At 46.8% G+C, this 16,266-nt stretch overlaps 2 long non-coding RNA genes across 2 annotated transcripts; both read right to left on the bottom strand.

The window, feature by feature from the left end:
• Positions 1-1,517: 1,517 nt before the first annotated feature.
• LOC138359277 (uncharacterized) lies at positions 1,518-8,923 on the bottom strand. Its single transcript, XR_011225898.1, has 4 exons — positions 8,433-8,923; positions 7,707-7,961; positions 5,606-5,772; positions 1,518-5,326 (listed from the first exon to the last, which is right to left on the bottom strand). It is a non-coding gene; the product is annotated as an uncharacterized lncRNA (long non-coding RNA).
• A 1,969-nt stretch (positions 8,924-10,892) lies between these two features.
• Positions 10,893-14,900, bottom strand: LOC123746459 (uncharacterized). The gene is made up of 3 exons (XR_006771513.2): positions 14,653-14,900; positions 11,738-12,072; positions 10,893-11,294 (listed from the first exon to the last, which is right to left on the bottom strand). It is a non-coding gene; the product is annotated as an uncharacterized lncRNA (long non-coding RNA).
• Positions 14,901-16,266: the final 1,366 nt, after the last annotated feature.

Here is a 16,266-nt window from a genome sequence, read left to right as displayed (position 1 = left end):
TATATATATATATATATATATATATATATATATATATATATATATATATGTCGTACCTAGTAGCCAGAACGCACTTCTCAGCCTACTATGCAAGGCCCGATTTGCCTAATAAGCCAAGTTTTCCTTAATTAATATATTTTCTCTAATTTTTTTCCTATGAAATGATAAAGCTACCCATTTCTTTATATATGAGGTCAATTTTTTTTTATTGGAGTTAAAATTAACGTAGATATATGACCGAACCTAACCAACCCTACCTAACCTAACCTAACCTATCTTTATAGGTTAGGTTAGGTTAGGTAGCCAAAAAAGTTAGGTTAGGTTAGGTTAGGTAGGTTAGGTAGTCGAAAAACAATTAATTCATGAAAACTTGGCTTATTAGGCAAATTCGGCCATGCATAGTAGGCTAAGAAGTGAGTTATGGCTACTAGGTACGACATATATATATATATATATATATATATATATATATATATATATATATATATATATATATATATATATATATATATATATATATGTTTTGTACAATTTTATACATGACAGATATCAGCAGTTATACAAGTTAGTCAATAATCAGTATTGTTTGAAAATAGCAAGACATGGGTTGACATTTAGGAGGTAAGGTAGGTTATATGGAGTTTATTAGATAGTAATTAGTTTTTCTCTTAAACTGGTTGAGGGACAATCTTTGACGTGATTGGGAAGGTCCCTTTTCAATCAAAATTCTACATTCTGGGTCCCTTGATTTGTAGAGCATTTCTAGTTTGATTAAGTCGTACTCTTGGAATATCAAATAGGTATTTGTTTCTGGTGTGGTGCCCATGGGTTCTCTTACAACCTTCTAGGAAGCTTCTAAGGTCAGTATTGACATTACAGTTCAGAGTTTTAAATATATAGAGTACACATGAGAGGATGTGCAGTGACTTAATATCTAACATATGCAAAGATTTTAGTAAGGGTACCGAATGCTGTCTGGGTCCAGAGTTAGATATTGTTCTAATAGCAGCTTTGTTGGGTAATTAGAGGACGTAGATGATTTTGGGTAGTAGAACCCCAAGCACAAATACCATAATTGAGATAAGGATAGATGAGAGAGTAATAGAGCGTCACCAGGGCAGGGCGGCCGGGCGAGGTACATAATAGCTGATCTTAAAAAGAATACCAACAGTTTCAGAAACTTTTTTGTTATATTTAGAATGTGTCCCTGGAAATTCAGCTTGTTATCGATGAGAACACCAAGGAATTTGCCATCAACTTTGTTACTGATCTGGATATTGTTTATTCTTAGATTAATTTAACTTGAGGATTTACTACCAAATAAAATATAGAAAGTTTTGTCAATGTTAAGGGTGAGTTTGTTAGCAGTTGGCCAAAGATGGACATTATTTAGTTCAGTATTCACTGTGACATTAAGGGTAAGAGGGTCGGGCATGAAGGATGTGTCATCCTTCAGGGCATGAAGGATGTGTCATCCTTCAGGGCATGAAGGATGTGTCATCAGCAAATAAGACTGGTTTGAGGTGTTGAGAATAATTTCTTTCTTTATTATGCACCCCATACCCATCCCGTGGGCGGTGGTGTAAAGGATTACAGAGGCACATAATCGGTTCAGGAACTGAACCCTCTAGTTCGTTTAGCTAAGCAAATAACAATCTTTTGACGCTAGTTACAAAATTATTAATGGTACATATACATGTACACATACTCATGCATACATGTACATATACATACGTATACATATATGCATACACATACATATTTAATCACCCACACAAATACACACATCAATAATCTTGTGCCACAAGTGATTCAACAAGAGGCTCACAACAGTCACTATACAAGGCACTTTACATCTATGGTGAGTCACACAGTTACTAGTCTTGCTCCACACCCACCCAACTGGGCGGCAGCTTTACAGTCATATGCTCCACACCCACCCAACTGGGCGGCAGCTTTACAGTCATATGCTCCACACCCACCCAACTGGGCGGCAGCTTTACAGTCATATGCTCCACACCCACCCAACTGGGCGGCAGCTTTAGTCATGTGCTCCACACCCACCCAACTGGGCGGCAGCTTTACAGTCATATGCTCCACACCCACCCAACTGGGCGGCAGCTTTACAGTCATGTGCTCCACACCCACCCAACTGGGCGGCAGCTTTACAGTCATGTGCTCCACACCCACCCAACTGGGCGGCAGCTTTACAGTCATATGCTCCACACCCACCCAACTGGGCGGCAGCTTTACAGTCATGTGCTCCACACCCACCCAACTGGGCGGCAGCTTTAGTCATGTGCTCCACACCCACCCAACTGGGCGGCAGCTTTAGTCATGTGTATACATTACTTACCGTAAGCAAATTTTGGATACTTCGCTAAGATTTCGGGCAGCACATCATTATGAATGAAGTACTTACACATTTCTTGGACACTATTGATGGTGTTATCTCTAAATTCCATAATTTTTTCACATTCCATTATATAATGACGCAAAGTATGCGAATAGTTCTGCTGACAGAGTTTACATTTAGTCAGATCTACATCAGCAGATGTTACAAATTCCCAGAGATACTTGTAGCCGAGCCTAAGCCTAGCAATGGTAACATCTAGAAGTCTGCTAACTTTATTGGATGACCTATAGACGTGCGGTACTTCCTGTATAATAGAATGATGATAGATGGAGTAACTGGTGTGAATTTCACTTTGCCTGAAGTCTCCGAAATTTAATTGATGTTCCCGGAATATTACTGCCCTCAGGCTGCTCAAAGGCAGTCCAAGTTGGTAATCAATTCCCTCTTTACGATCAAAAGTCTTGGCCAACTCATCAGTTCTATCATGCATTCGGAGACCAATATGGGAAGGAATCCACAGGAGACAGACTCTGACTCCATCACTGATTATTTCATTATATCTGTGTCTAGCATCAGAGATAAGCACGTCACAGTTATGCCTTGGGGAGCTGAGGGCAGTCAAGGATGACAAGAAGTCTCTTACAATTAGCGTGTCAACTTTGGATTCATATACGCGCTCGAGTGCAAGGATTATGGCAACCAATTCTCTTTGAAGAGTGGAGGTTATCTTCTTGAGATCTTGAGATGATTTCGGGGCATTAGTGTCCCCGCGGCCCGGTCCTCGACCAGGCCTCCACACCCAGGAAGCAGCCCGTGACAGCTGACTAACACCCAGGTACCTATTTACTGCTTGGTAACAGGGACATAGGGTAAAAGAAACTCTGCCCATTGTTTCTCGCCGGCGCCCGGGATCGAACCCAGGACCACAGAATCACAAGTCCAGCGTGCTGTCCGCTCGGCTCCCAAAGGCCCAGTTACTTAGACGCGCTCCACACTCATAGGAGAAGGAACCATCTCTCCCTGTCACAACCACTGCAATTCCAGCTGCACCATGGGACTGATGCAAGGATCCATCAATGTAAATAATCTGGGAAAGGGAGCACTCTCTGACTAAAGCATCAATTTGGCTTAAGGCATTGTACTTTGCTTCTTGTCGAAGCAAGGCTTATTTTTTAATCAGCTTTTTGGGTGGGAAAGGGGGGGGGGACAGTAATTTGGAAAGGAGTCATCTCCCATGGGGCAGGAAAGTGTTGTTGTTGTCTCTCTTGGTAGAGGTGATGAAAGTTATACATACTGAGCACATTGGCAGTTTCGGTAATCCATTTGGAGGGATGCTGACCTTCAAGGACGAAGGCTTGGAGGGCTTCAGTGCAGGGGTTAGGGTGGGTTAGCCTAAGCATCTTGAGGCATTTGGAAGGTCATTAATGTAGATGAAAAAGAGGAAAGGGCCAAGTATGCTGCCCTGTGGAACACCAATGTTGATGGGTAGGGTGGGAGCAATGGAATTATTCACAGAAAGATATGGAGCCTGTAAGTAAGGTAAGACTGAAGATATTGGAGGGAGTGACCTCTGACTGTAATGATGTAATTTAAGGAGAAAGTTTTGGTGGTTAACAGTGTCAAAAGCCTAATGTAGGTCCACAAATAACCCAACAGGGAACTCATTTTTATCAAGAACTGCATGTATCAAGTTAATCATACTAATAAGTGCATCGTTAGTGTTTTTTTGGGGGTCTGAAGCCATATTGATAAGAACTAAGTATATTGTGTTTGGTTAGATAAGAGTAAAATTAAGCTGCTTGTAGATTAGTTTTTCAAATATTTTTGACAAGTTTGACAGAATTGATATAGGTCTGAAATTGTTAACATCAGTGAGATCACCACATTTATGGACTGGGGTTACTCTAGCTTTTTTAGAATATCTGGAAAGGTTTGGAGTTCAAGTGACTTGTTGTAGAGCAATGCAATGGCAGTAGCTAAAATCTGGAGGCTTTTTTTGTAAATTAGAGTTGGTATCTCAGCAAGGCTCCATGTTTTCTTAATGCGAAGCGCTGCGTGAGTATTTTACCACTACGCTACGGGCACTGCTTATTGAAGATTAAGCCACTACAAGAGATGGCACCGGCATGAATAGCCCCGTAGATGGTAGATGTTTGGAGTGAATGTGGTCTTTGGTCGTGTAACGTCTTGAAGTGTCTCGGGGTCTCTGGAATTGGATGATTGATTGATTGATAAAGATTAAGCCACCCAAGAGGTGGCACGGGTATGAATATCCCGGGTATAAGTGGTAGTGGATGATGACTCGCTGTTGACTGGTCATGTTACCAGCCTTAACTTCACCTGACCATCATTTACTAGTTTGGGAAGAGGTATTAACTGTAACTAGTTGTACACTTGGGAATTGTAATTAGTGGACCAAGAATCAGTGTAGGACTTTTAGGAATGTGGGAGACTTAGAGAGAGAGGTTATGTAGAAGTAACAGATCCATCTCATTACCTACACATAAGGTAAAGAGAGTTTGGAGCAAGTATATTAGAGAGTTGCTACAGCACATTCATCACAGCTTTTGGCATCGTTTTGGCCAGTCAGGTTCTGCATGAAGCCCAAGTCCATGTCCGATACCGCCTCGTACTCATGCTCTGACATGCGTGAGTGTGCCCTCGGCATGTCCTCACGGGTCACCAGGTGAGAGAGAGATACTGGACGGGGCAGGGGCGTCTGCAGGGGCGCCTGTAGGGGCGCCTGTAGGGGCGCCTGCAGGGACACCATCGAGCAGGGATCCGTGACGTAGCACCCGGACACGACCTGGGGATGTTCACTAAGGCCCGGGTATATTAGACTGCTCTTGTTCCTTTTTTTCGTCGTGCTGTGATGATATCGATTCTTACACAGGAGGAGGACCAGGATGCAGCAGCACACGGCCAGGACGACGGCCAGTCCTCGCCAGGAGACTAGGTACGAACCGTCTTCTGTAACGAAACCCAAGTCAATATATATTAGAACTAGAATTATGAACCACCAAAGTTAGAGTATATAAAGCGAGACTGCGCAGAAGGCGACTAAGATGCTTAGGATAATGGCTTACATTATAAAAACAGCCGAGAATTCGTTTGGAAAACACTATGGATAATAAAACCCACATTTCAGACTTCATGAGCGTCGCTGGTTATAACAATACGAACTGATCATACGCGTTCAAAAATATGTGAAAAAATTATCAAGAAAAGAAGATAGACAATAAGGCCCACCTGTGACAGATGTGGTGGAGTGTGGGGGAGACACACTTAAGGGTGACCCCACCTGTGTCCACCCCCACCACCACCACCACCACCACTACCACCACACTCCCGCCACACTCCACCACCACCACACTCCCGCCACACTCCACCGGATGCTCACCACCACCAACAGCAACCTGCAAATACAACAAAATATATAAGCTACATTATAATTAGGAGTCCTTGAAGAAATGTTCACATTGTTATCATTGTAATGTTATCTAGCAGTTAGATCTGACGCCTGACCTTCTGATACTTGACCCTACAGACACCTGACCCTCCTGATACGACCCTCCTGATACCTGACCCTCCTGACACTCTTGATACTTGACCCTCCTGACACCTGACCCTCCTGACACTCTTGATACTTGACCCTCCTGACACCTGACCCTACAGACACCTGACCTTCTGATACTTGACCCTACTGACACCAGACCCTACTGACACCAGACCCTACTGACACGTGACCCTCCTGACACTCTTGATACTTGACCCTCCTGACACCTGACCCTCCTGATACGACCCTCCTGACACCTGACCCTCCTGACACCTGACCCTCCTGATACGACCCTCCTGATACCTGACCCTCCTGACACCTGACCCTCCTGATACGACCCTCCTGATACCTGACCCTCCTGACACCTGACCCTCCTGATACCTGACCCTCCTGATACGACCCTCCTGACACCTGACCCTCCTGACACTCTTGATATTTGACCCTCCTGACACCTGACCCTCCTGATACCCGACCCTGCTGACACCTGACCCTCCTGACACCTGACCCTCCTGACACCTGACCCTCCTGACACCTGACCCTCCTGATACCTGACCCTCCTGATACCTGACACCTGACCCTCCTGATACCTGACCCTCCTGACACCTGACCCTCCTGATACCTGACCCTCCTGACACCTGACCCTCCTGATACGACCCTCCTGATACCTGACCCTCCTGATACGACCCTCCTGATACGACCCTCCTGATACCTGACCCTCCTGATACCTGACCCTCCTGATACGACCCTCCTGACACCTGACCCTCCTGACACCTGACCCTCCTGATACCTGACCCTCCTGATACCTGACCCTCCTGACACCAGACCCTCCTGATACGACCCTCCTGATACCTGACCCTCCTGACACCTGACCCTCCTGACACCAGACCCTCCTGATACGACCCTCCTGATACCTGACCCTCCTGACACCTGACCCTCCTGACACCAGACCCTCCTGATACGACCCTCCTGATACCTGACCCTCCTGATACCTGACCCTCCTGACACCTGACCCTCCTGACACCTGACCCTCCTGATACCTGACCTTCTGATACTTGACCCTACTGACACCTGACCCTACAGACACCAGACCCTCCTGATACGACCCTCCTGATACCTGACCCTCCTGATACCTGACCCTCCTGACACCTGACCCTCCTGATACCTGACCTTCTGATACTTGACCCTCCTGATACCTGACCTTCTGATACTTGACCCTACTGACACCTGACCCTACAGACACCAGACCCTCCTGATACGACCCTCCTGATACCTGACCCTCCTGATACCTGACCCTCCTGACACCTGACCCTCCTGACACCTGACCCTCCTGATACCTGACCTTCTGATACTTGACCCTACTGACACCTGACCCTACAGATACCTGACCCTCCTGACACTCTTGATACTTGACCCTCCTGACACCTGACCCTTCTGATACTTGACCCTCCTGACACCTGACCCTCCCTCAACAGCTGGCATAGTCAAGAACAGGTGTGTGACAATGCAGGAGTGACTACATATGTGAGTGAGCATCAACTCTGACACTTACGGGCTATTCATGCCCATGCCACCTTGGGTGGCTTAACCTTCATCAATCAATCAATCGTTGACAACTGATCTACAAAAGTGTGGACTTTCTTAGCGTGAGACCCTGACACACTGAGCGGACAGTGATAGTGAATTGAATTGAAAACCTGTCCAACTTTTGCGTCATTCAAAAACAATACTAAAAAGTACCTAATTTCATCTTCATAGTTTTTTACCTTTTGCTTTAAAATTGCACTGTTTCTATACCTTAACCAACAAGGTTTGAGTGTGGCGCTGTTGGACGCGCCTGAAGGAGTATGTGGAGCTGGGGCTCAGGGGTGTGGAGCTGGGGGTCAGGGGTGTGGAGCTGGGGGTCAGGGGTGTGGAGCTGTGTGTGCTGGGGTTGAGAGAGCTGCAGGAGGACTGGTAGGCGCCGCCACAGCCCAGGGAGACCCGGGCAGCGCCGGAGACCTGGAGGATACAGGTTCCTGTCCACCTCCGTCAGCGTGTTGATGGTGCAGTCTGGTGTGAGGACCACCAAAGTCTTCATCAAACTCAGTCATCAGAAATAACACAATACTCTTATTCAAACTATGAAATTGTGGTCAAAATACAACCCAAAAAGCATACAGCAATCACATGAATAATGTACAACCCGGAGAAATTGTAGATCTAATTGTCTTTTTATCTTTTCTTTCACCTCAAGACCGGTTTTCCAGGTTTTCCCGAGAATTCAAAATTCAAATTAAAAAAATGCAAAATTCAAGAAGATTATCACTACCCAGCTATCAACCAACTGCTCCCTTCAGATTTAATGTTTTTTCTTGCATGCATCAAATACAAAATTTAAGACCATTTATGATAATTGTACACATTTTTGACAGCGTAAAAATCTATTTTGATATCGAATACGAAATAATTAGTCTATTGCATTCAATAAAACCCGAAGATGAGAGCCCTACATGTGCTCTTTCAATACAAGATGTCACTTACTTAAGAAGCAGGTTAAGTTGACTTTATATAAAGTGTGGAGGGTCCAGGTGAGAGTGAAGGGGTCATCATCCACTAGGAGCGGTCCCTGGGACAGTTGAGTGTAGTAGTGGCGGCCAGTGAAGTCCTCCACCACCATCACCATCACCAGTGACCTCCTCACCTCCACGATGTCTACCCACAGACTCTTCGTCGCCGCACTGTTGTACATTATGGGGGTGTTTGTGTGGTGTGGGGGGCTGGTGGTGTGGTGTGGAGGGCTGGTGTGTGGTGTGGAAGGCTGGTGGTGTGGTGTGGAGGGCTGGTGGTGTGGTGTGGAGGGCTGGTGGTGTGGTGTGGGGGGCTGGTGGTGTGGTGTGTAGGGCTGGTGGTGTGGTGTGGGGGGCTGGTGGTGTGGTGTGGGGGGCTGGTGGTGTGGTGTGTAGGGCTGGTGGTGTGGTGTGGAGGGTTGGTGGTGTGGTGTGGAGGGTTGGTGGTGTGGTGTGGAGGGCTGGTGGTGTGGTGTGGGGGGCTGGTGGTGTGGTGTGTAGGGCTGGTGGTGTGGTGTGGGGGGCTGGTGGTGTGGTGTGTAGGGCTGGTGGTGTGGTGTGTAGGGCTGGTGGTGTGGTGTGTAGGGCTGGTGGTGTGGTGTGGAGGGCTGGTGGTGTGGTGTGTAGGGCTGGTGTGGTGTGTAGGGCTGGTGTGGTGTGGAGGGCTGGTGGTGTGGTGTGTAGGGCTGGTGGTGTGGTGTGTAGGGCTGGTGTGGTGTGTAGGGCTGGTGGTGTGGTGTGTAGGGCTGGTGTGGTGTGTAGGGCTGGTGGTGTGGTGTGTAGGGCTGGTGGTGTGGTGTGTAGGGCTGGTGGTGTGGTGTGTAGGGCTGGTGTGTTGTGGAGGGCTGGTGTGGTGTGGAGGGCTGGTGTGGTGTGTAGGGCTGGTGGTGTGGTGTGTAGGGCTGGTGGTGTGGTGTGTAGGGCTGGTGGTGTGTTGTGTAGGGCTGGTGGTGTGGTGTGTAGGGCTGGTGGTGTGGTGTGGAGGGCTGGTGGTGTGTTGTGGAGGGCTGGTGTGGTGTGGAGGGCTGGTGGTGTGGTGTGGAGGGCTGGTGGTGTGGTGTGGAGGGCTGGTGGTGTGGTGTGGAGGGCTGGTGGTGTGGTGTGGAGGGCTGGTGGTGTGTTGTGGAGGGCTGGTGGTGTGGTGTGGAGGGCTGGTGGTGTGGTGTGTAGGGCTGGTGGTGTGTTGTGGAGGGCTGGTGGTGTGGTGTGTAGGGCTGTTGTGGTGTGTAGGGCTGGTGGTGTGTTGTGTAGGGTTGGTGGTGTGGTGTGTAGGGCTGGTGGTGTGGTGTGTAGGGCTGGTGGTGTGGTGTGGAGGGCTGGTGGTGTGGTGTGTAGGGCTGGTGGTGTGTTGTGTAGGGCTGGTGGTGTGTTGTGGTAGGGCTGGTGGTGTGGTGTGTAGGGCTGGTGGTGTGGTGTGTAGGGCTGGTGGTGTGGTGTGTAGGGCTGGTGGTGTGTTGTGTTGGGCTGGTGGTGTGGTGTGGAGGGCTGGTGGTGTGGTGTGTAGGGCTGGTGGTGTGTTGTGGAGGGCTGGTGGTGTGGTGTGTAGGGCTGGTGGTGTGTTGTGTTGGGCTGGTGGTGTGGTGTGGAGGGCTGGTGGTGTGGTGTGTAGGGCTGGTGGTGTGGTGTGTAGGGCTGGTGGTGTGTTGTGTAGGGCTGGTGGTGTGTTGTGGAGGGCTGGTGGTGTGTTGTGGAGGGCTGGTGGTGTGGTGTGGAGGGCTGGTGGTGTGGTGTGTAGGGCTGGTGGTGTGGTGTGGAGGGCTGGTGGTGTGGTGTGTAGGGCTGGTGGTGTGTTGTGGAGGGCTGGTGGTGTGGTGTGTAGGGCTGGTGGTGTGTTGTGGAGGGCTGGTGGTGTGGTGTGTAGGGCTGGTGGTGTGTTGTGGAGGGCTGGTGTGGTGTGTAGGGCTGGTGGTGTGTTGTGGAGGGCTGGTGGTGTGTTGTGGAGGGCTGGTGGTGTGTTGTGGAGGGCTGGTGTGGTGTGTAGGGCTGGTGGTGTGTTGTGGAGGGCTGGTGTGGTGTGTAGGGCTGGTGGTGTGTTGTGGAGGGCTGGTGGTGTGTTGTGGAGGGCTGGTGTGGTGTGTAGGGCTGGTGGTGTGTTGTGGAGGGCTGGTGGTGTGTTGTGGAGGGCTGGTGTGGTGTGTAGGGCTGGTGGTGTGTTGTGGAGGGCTGGTGTGGTGTGTAGGGCTGGTGGTGTGTTGTGGAGGGCTGGTGGTGTGTTGTGGAGGGCTGGTGGTGTGGTGTGTCGGGCTGGTGGTGTGGTGTGGAGGGCTGGTGGTGTGTTGTGGAGGGCTGGTGGTGTGGTGTGTAGGGCTGGTGGTGTGTTGTGGAGGGCTGGTGTGGTGTGGAGGGCTGGTGGTGTGTTGTGGAGGGCTGGCGGTGTGGTGTGTAGGGCTGGTGGTGTGGTGTGGAGGGCTGGTGGTGTGTTGTGGAGGGCTGGTGTGGTGTGTAGGGCTGGTGGTGTGGTGTGTAGGGCTGGTGTGGTGTGTAGGGTTGGTGTGGTGTGTAGGGCTGGTGGTGTGGTTTGTAGGGCTGGTGGTGTGGTGTGGAGGGTTCGTGGTGTGGTGTGGAGGGCTGGTGGTGTGGTGTGGAGGAGTGGAGTGTGAAGCAGGTGTAGTGGTGCAGATGGAGCTGTAACGAGTAACAAAGGTGACGAAACAGTCTGTAGAATTCTTCGTACAATGGAGGCTTAAATTAAGGGTGAACGTACAGGAATGTTTGGCAGGGCTCACGGTGGCCAAAGTCAGGCTCGCGTTCAAGGCGCCCATGTTGTCTAAAGACTCCTCCAAATGCACTCTCAGTGTTGTCCACACCTTCCATTTTGACTCGCCTTCCTCCATAACTGAAGGTAAATTAAGAGCTCGATAATAAGCTTAGTTATATAATACTAGGCTATTAGATCAATTAGTGATTTATCTGATATCAGTTAAATCTGCAAGTGCGCAATACCCATGTCACTAAGCACGCAGCTGGGCCCAGATTCACGAAGCAGTTACGCTAGTACTTACGAACGTGTACATCTTTCCTCGAATCTTTGACGGCTTTTGTTACATTTATTAAACAATTTACAAACACGAAAACTTCCCATTCAACTGTTGTTATTGTTATAAACAGCCTCCTGGTCCTTCGGAGCTCATTAACTGTTTAATAATTATAAACAAAGCCGTCAAAGATTGAGAAAAGATGTACAGATTCGTAAGTGCTTGCGTAACTGCTTCGTGAATCTGGCTCCTGGACCCTATCCCCCTCTATGAAGCACTCCAGAGATGTCTATGGTTATCTTACCGTTGGTGGTGCCGGCTCCTGCTGCGGTGGCGACATCCTGGAGCAGTAGCAGCAGGAGGCAGCAGACGGGGCCAACAGCCACCATCACTCCTCGCCACCGTAGCCTACACCATAAGTTTAGATTCAGGAAAGACTTAGGGTAAATACTAATTCGGTAACAGGGTTGTTGATTTGTGGAGCCAATTACCGCGTAACGTGGTAGAGGTGGAGTCTCTTGATTGTTTCAAACAGTGGGTTGGACATGTAATGAGTAGAATTGTGTGGTTATAAATGGGCGCTGCCTCGTATGAGCCAATAGGCTTTCTGCAGTTACCTTTATTCTTCTTATACTACACCTACAAAATAAAGAAACAATCATCGTAAGTACATGGAATAAATAACAAAATATTATACTGGATACAATAATGGTTACAACAGAAACCTGAAGGTCGTCTTAAATGGAACAGAATCTCACTGGAAAAATGTGAATGGAGTACCGCGCAGGTTCCATTTTAGGCCTAACTATTATTCTTATATACGTCAATGACATTGATGAGAAAATATCAAAGTAGTACTCTTTATAATGCTATTATAGTACTCTTATATTATAGTGCTATTATGTAGTACTCTTTATAACTTTATAAGAATTATAACTATATAATTTATTATTATCACGATGTTACCTTACACATAGTCGCTAATATTATATTCAGTAATTATGCTAGCTCTCAAATTACTCCATTTTTATCATTCCACAATTCAGTAATCTTTCATCTACCCTTTCAACAACCTTCAACGGGTAATTATGAGATAAAAGCATGAAGGCACTAAACCTATAGGGCTACATAGAAAGGATTTGATAAGCCAAAGTTAGCATGGGAGGGTACGGTGCCTAGCCTCTTGAGCAATGATGTACACCAACGTCAAGAAACTGTCGTACTAAAGTGCTCTTATCCTGACCTACCAGAGAACCCAAAACAGAAAACGGGACAGTATGTCACTTTCGCAAGCCGCGTCCATTTTCTAGTACGGGATTTCTGGCCTTAGGGGAAAGAGTACCAATGATGCCATTATTAGTCTGCTTAATATAATCTACTCAGCCCTTGGCAGAAATGAGTTCCCAATCGGTCTCTTCATTGACCTGAGAAAGGCCTTTGATACTGTTAACTATAACTACCTCTTACTTAAACTTCCCCACTATAGGTATTCCGAGGTTTTGCTCTGAACTACATTCGTTCCTATCTTAGTGATAGACACCAATATGTAGCCATCAGTAGTATAGCCTCTCCCACTCTACCATTAACAGTAGGAGTTCCACATGGCAGTATCTTGGGACCTCTCTTATTTCTTATATACATCAATGATTTGACAAATATTTCTAACATTATTAAACGTATGCTATTTGCTGACGATACTACCTTTTCTACCTTCATCTATTCTGAACCCAACCCCCACACACTAAATGATGTTGTAAACAGTGAATTAAAAAAAATTAACTCATGTATGTCAACCAACAAACTCACACTAAACATTGAAAAAACCTACTACGTCTTATTTGGTAGTAAATCATCGAATCAAATTCAACTTCAGATGGACAATTCAACTTCAGATGGACAATTCAACTTTAGATGGACAATGATAACATAAACAATAAAAATAAGGGAAAGTTCCTTGGCCTATACATAGACGAAAGACTCAACTTCAGCACCTACATACAACATTTTTTTTTTAGATATATACAAGAGTTGCTACATTCTTGTACAGCCACTAGTACGCGTAGCGTTTCGGGCAGGTCCTTAATCCTATGGTCCCTGGAATACGATCCCCGCCGCGAAGAATCCTTGTTACAACCAAGTACACATTTTACTGTTGAGTTAAACAGAGGCTACAGTTAAGGAATTTGCGCCCAGTAAATCCTCCCCGGCCAGGATACGAACCCATGACAAAGCGCTCGCATTGGCAAAAAAAATCTGAAACGGTTGTCATACTCTCTAAAATCAGATATAATTTTCCCGACTCTGCTCTCCTCTCATTATATATACTACGCACTAATCTATCCCAATCTTACTTACGGTATTGGTACATGGAGTTCAACCACTGCAAATTACCTCAAGCCTATCATCACTCAGCAAAAATCTGCTATCAGAACTATAACAAACTTCTGTCTTCAGACAACACAAAGCCCCTCTGTTTAAGTCCCTTAACATGATAAACATACACTCACTCCACACATTCTCGTGTGCTATCTACATGTACAAAATCTTGTTCCTAAATGCTAATCTTGATCTGAACTTTTCCTTGATCAGTGTAATATAACCCCTGAGCACCACACTAGAAATAAATATATCTTTGATATCCCCAGAGTCAGACTAAATCTGTGCAAACAATCTATGCAAATAAAAGGGCCCAGTCTATGGAACTCACTCCCTAATGAATTAAAAAATTGTCCAACATATGCCTTATTAAGAAATAAAGCCAAAAAGTACCTAATTTCATCATTATAGTTTCCTACCTTGTGTTTCAAACTCACACTGTATCTTGTACTACCCACTTCTCCAATATTAGTACTTAAGACATATATATTTACCAGCGTAATCACCTCTGTCAACTTATATTGCAGTTATATGTTGATATAAAATTTTTCTACAATGTGGCTTTTCATCTTACCTGTTATGTTAGATTAAGGACTTATCCGCCATGCACATTACTGGCTTTACAAGAATGTACAAATACCAGTCTTATGTAACCTCACAACCCATTTCACCTTCTTGTGAATACAATTATTAAATAAGGTAGAGTATACGACAAAATGCGACGTTCTACTAGGAAGGCAGCTAGGCTCACCCTGCAGGAAGCGAGGCTTTCCCTCCACCGTCTCGGTAGACGGACAGCAATGTGTTCCATGAACCAACTAATCTAAATCAAATGTTTCTTACGGGAGGTAATAATGCAGCAGAAGTGTGTTGACCAAACCACACACTAGAAGATGAAGAGTGTCAAGACTACGCCACCACTATGGCGTCCAGTCGCACCCCTGCTAACACTCAGGACCCTGCTAGCACTCAGGACCTGTTAGAACTCAGGACCTGCTAGCACTCAGGACCCTGCTACCACTCAGGACCCTGCCAGCACTCAGGACCTGCTAGCACTCAGGACCCTGCTACCACTCAGGACCCTGCCAGCACTCAGGACCCTGCCAGCACTCACTACCACCACATCCTTATCTCTCTTATCTTCCTCTCGCCTCCTCTTCATCCGGGACTCCTTTTTTATTTGGGAGTTTCCGTGTAGAAATAAATGCCTGAGCAAGTGGTCCTGCGTACAGGTCCTGTATGTATACTGCTGTATGTATGCTGCACAGGTGGTCCTGTATGTATACTGTACAGGTGGTCCTGTATGTATACTGCACAGGTGGACCTGTATATATACTGTACAGGTGGTCAATGTATTGTACATATACTGTGCAGGTGATCCATATGTCTTGTATACTGCATTCGAAATTCATGTGGTATACTGCACAGGTGGTCCTGTGTGTTGTATACTGTGAAGATGGTCACCTGAGGTTCACCTGAGGGCCACTATCTCTCCTTTCTTCTTGACACACCTGGGCCCAGACTGAAGGACTATACTCCTGTTAGCAGGCTGAAGGCTATCTCTTCCCATAGATCTAGGCAACTGTAGCGAGTAAGCCTTGTACTCGCTCCAATCCCTCATTACCTTAATGACAAACTAATTAGCACTACTTATGACTACTCAAATCCTTTCCCTAATTACAGGTAACACTCTTTTTCATCCTGTTGGAGGAAGCTGAGGTGTAGTCACCAAATATAAGCAAGCTTGAAGTGAATAGTCAAGCTCCACCGCTCCTGTGCCAGGTAAGTTCACTACGGGCTCTCCATAGCCCGTGCTACTTGCCCCGCTCCTGTGCCAGGTAAGTTACGGGCTCACCATAGCCCGTGCTACTTGGAACTTATTCCGAGTAGCTGAATCTATAACAACAACAACATGAATAGCCAACAGAACAAATTTCCACAGTCAAGAATGTAGCACTCAGCGTATGCAGTTTTAATCGACCCCAAGACGCCACAGCTTCGACACAGAGAAGACAGCAGACTGTGACCGCATCCAGCTACAACGCTCTCGCTCCCCATCGAGTATAGACACTCAAGATTCCCCATCGAGCCGCGACGGGAGACATCTCCCGTCACGCAGGGTGCAGTCGCACCTCCACAGATCTCCAGTATCATCTATTGATACTGGAAATGGCTCAAAAGGGCCACCACTTATGGGCTATTCATGCCCAAGCCACCTTTTGGGTGGCTTAATCTTCTCTCTCTCTCATCGAGCCGCCGCGCTCTCCCACATAGAGCTCCATGACTCCGGCCTCACTCGGCTCTCTGCTCTGCTCCAAGCTCCGTCTCAACGTCTACAACGCTGATGTATCCAAGACTACTAAATAAATATGAAACCCACTAAACACTGTGTATGTGAAGGATACTAGGGAAAGGATAGGTCCATTAAAAACTGAGACAGGTCAAATAACAGATAGT

This window comes from Procambarus clarkii, chromosome 90, assembly GCF_040958095.1.
Source record: "Procambarus clarkii isolate CNS0578487 chromosome 90, FALCON_Pclarkii_2.0, whole genome shotgun sequence".
Lineage (NCBI taxonomy): Eukaryota > Metazoa > Arthropoda > Malacostraca > Decapoda > Cambaridae > Procambarus > Procambarus clarkii.
Note: the sequence above shows the minus strand (reverse complement) of the source record. Positions and strands in the feature narration are given on the sequence as shown.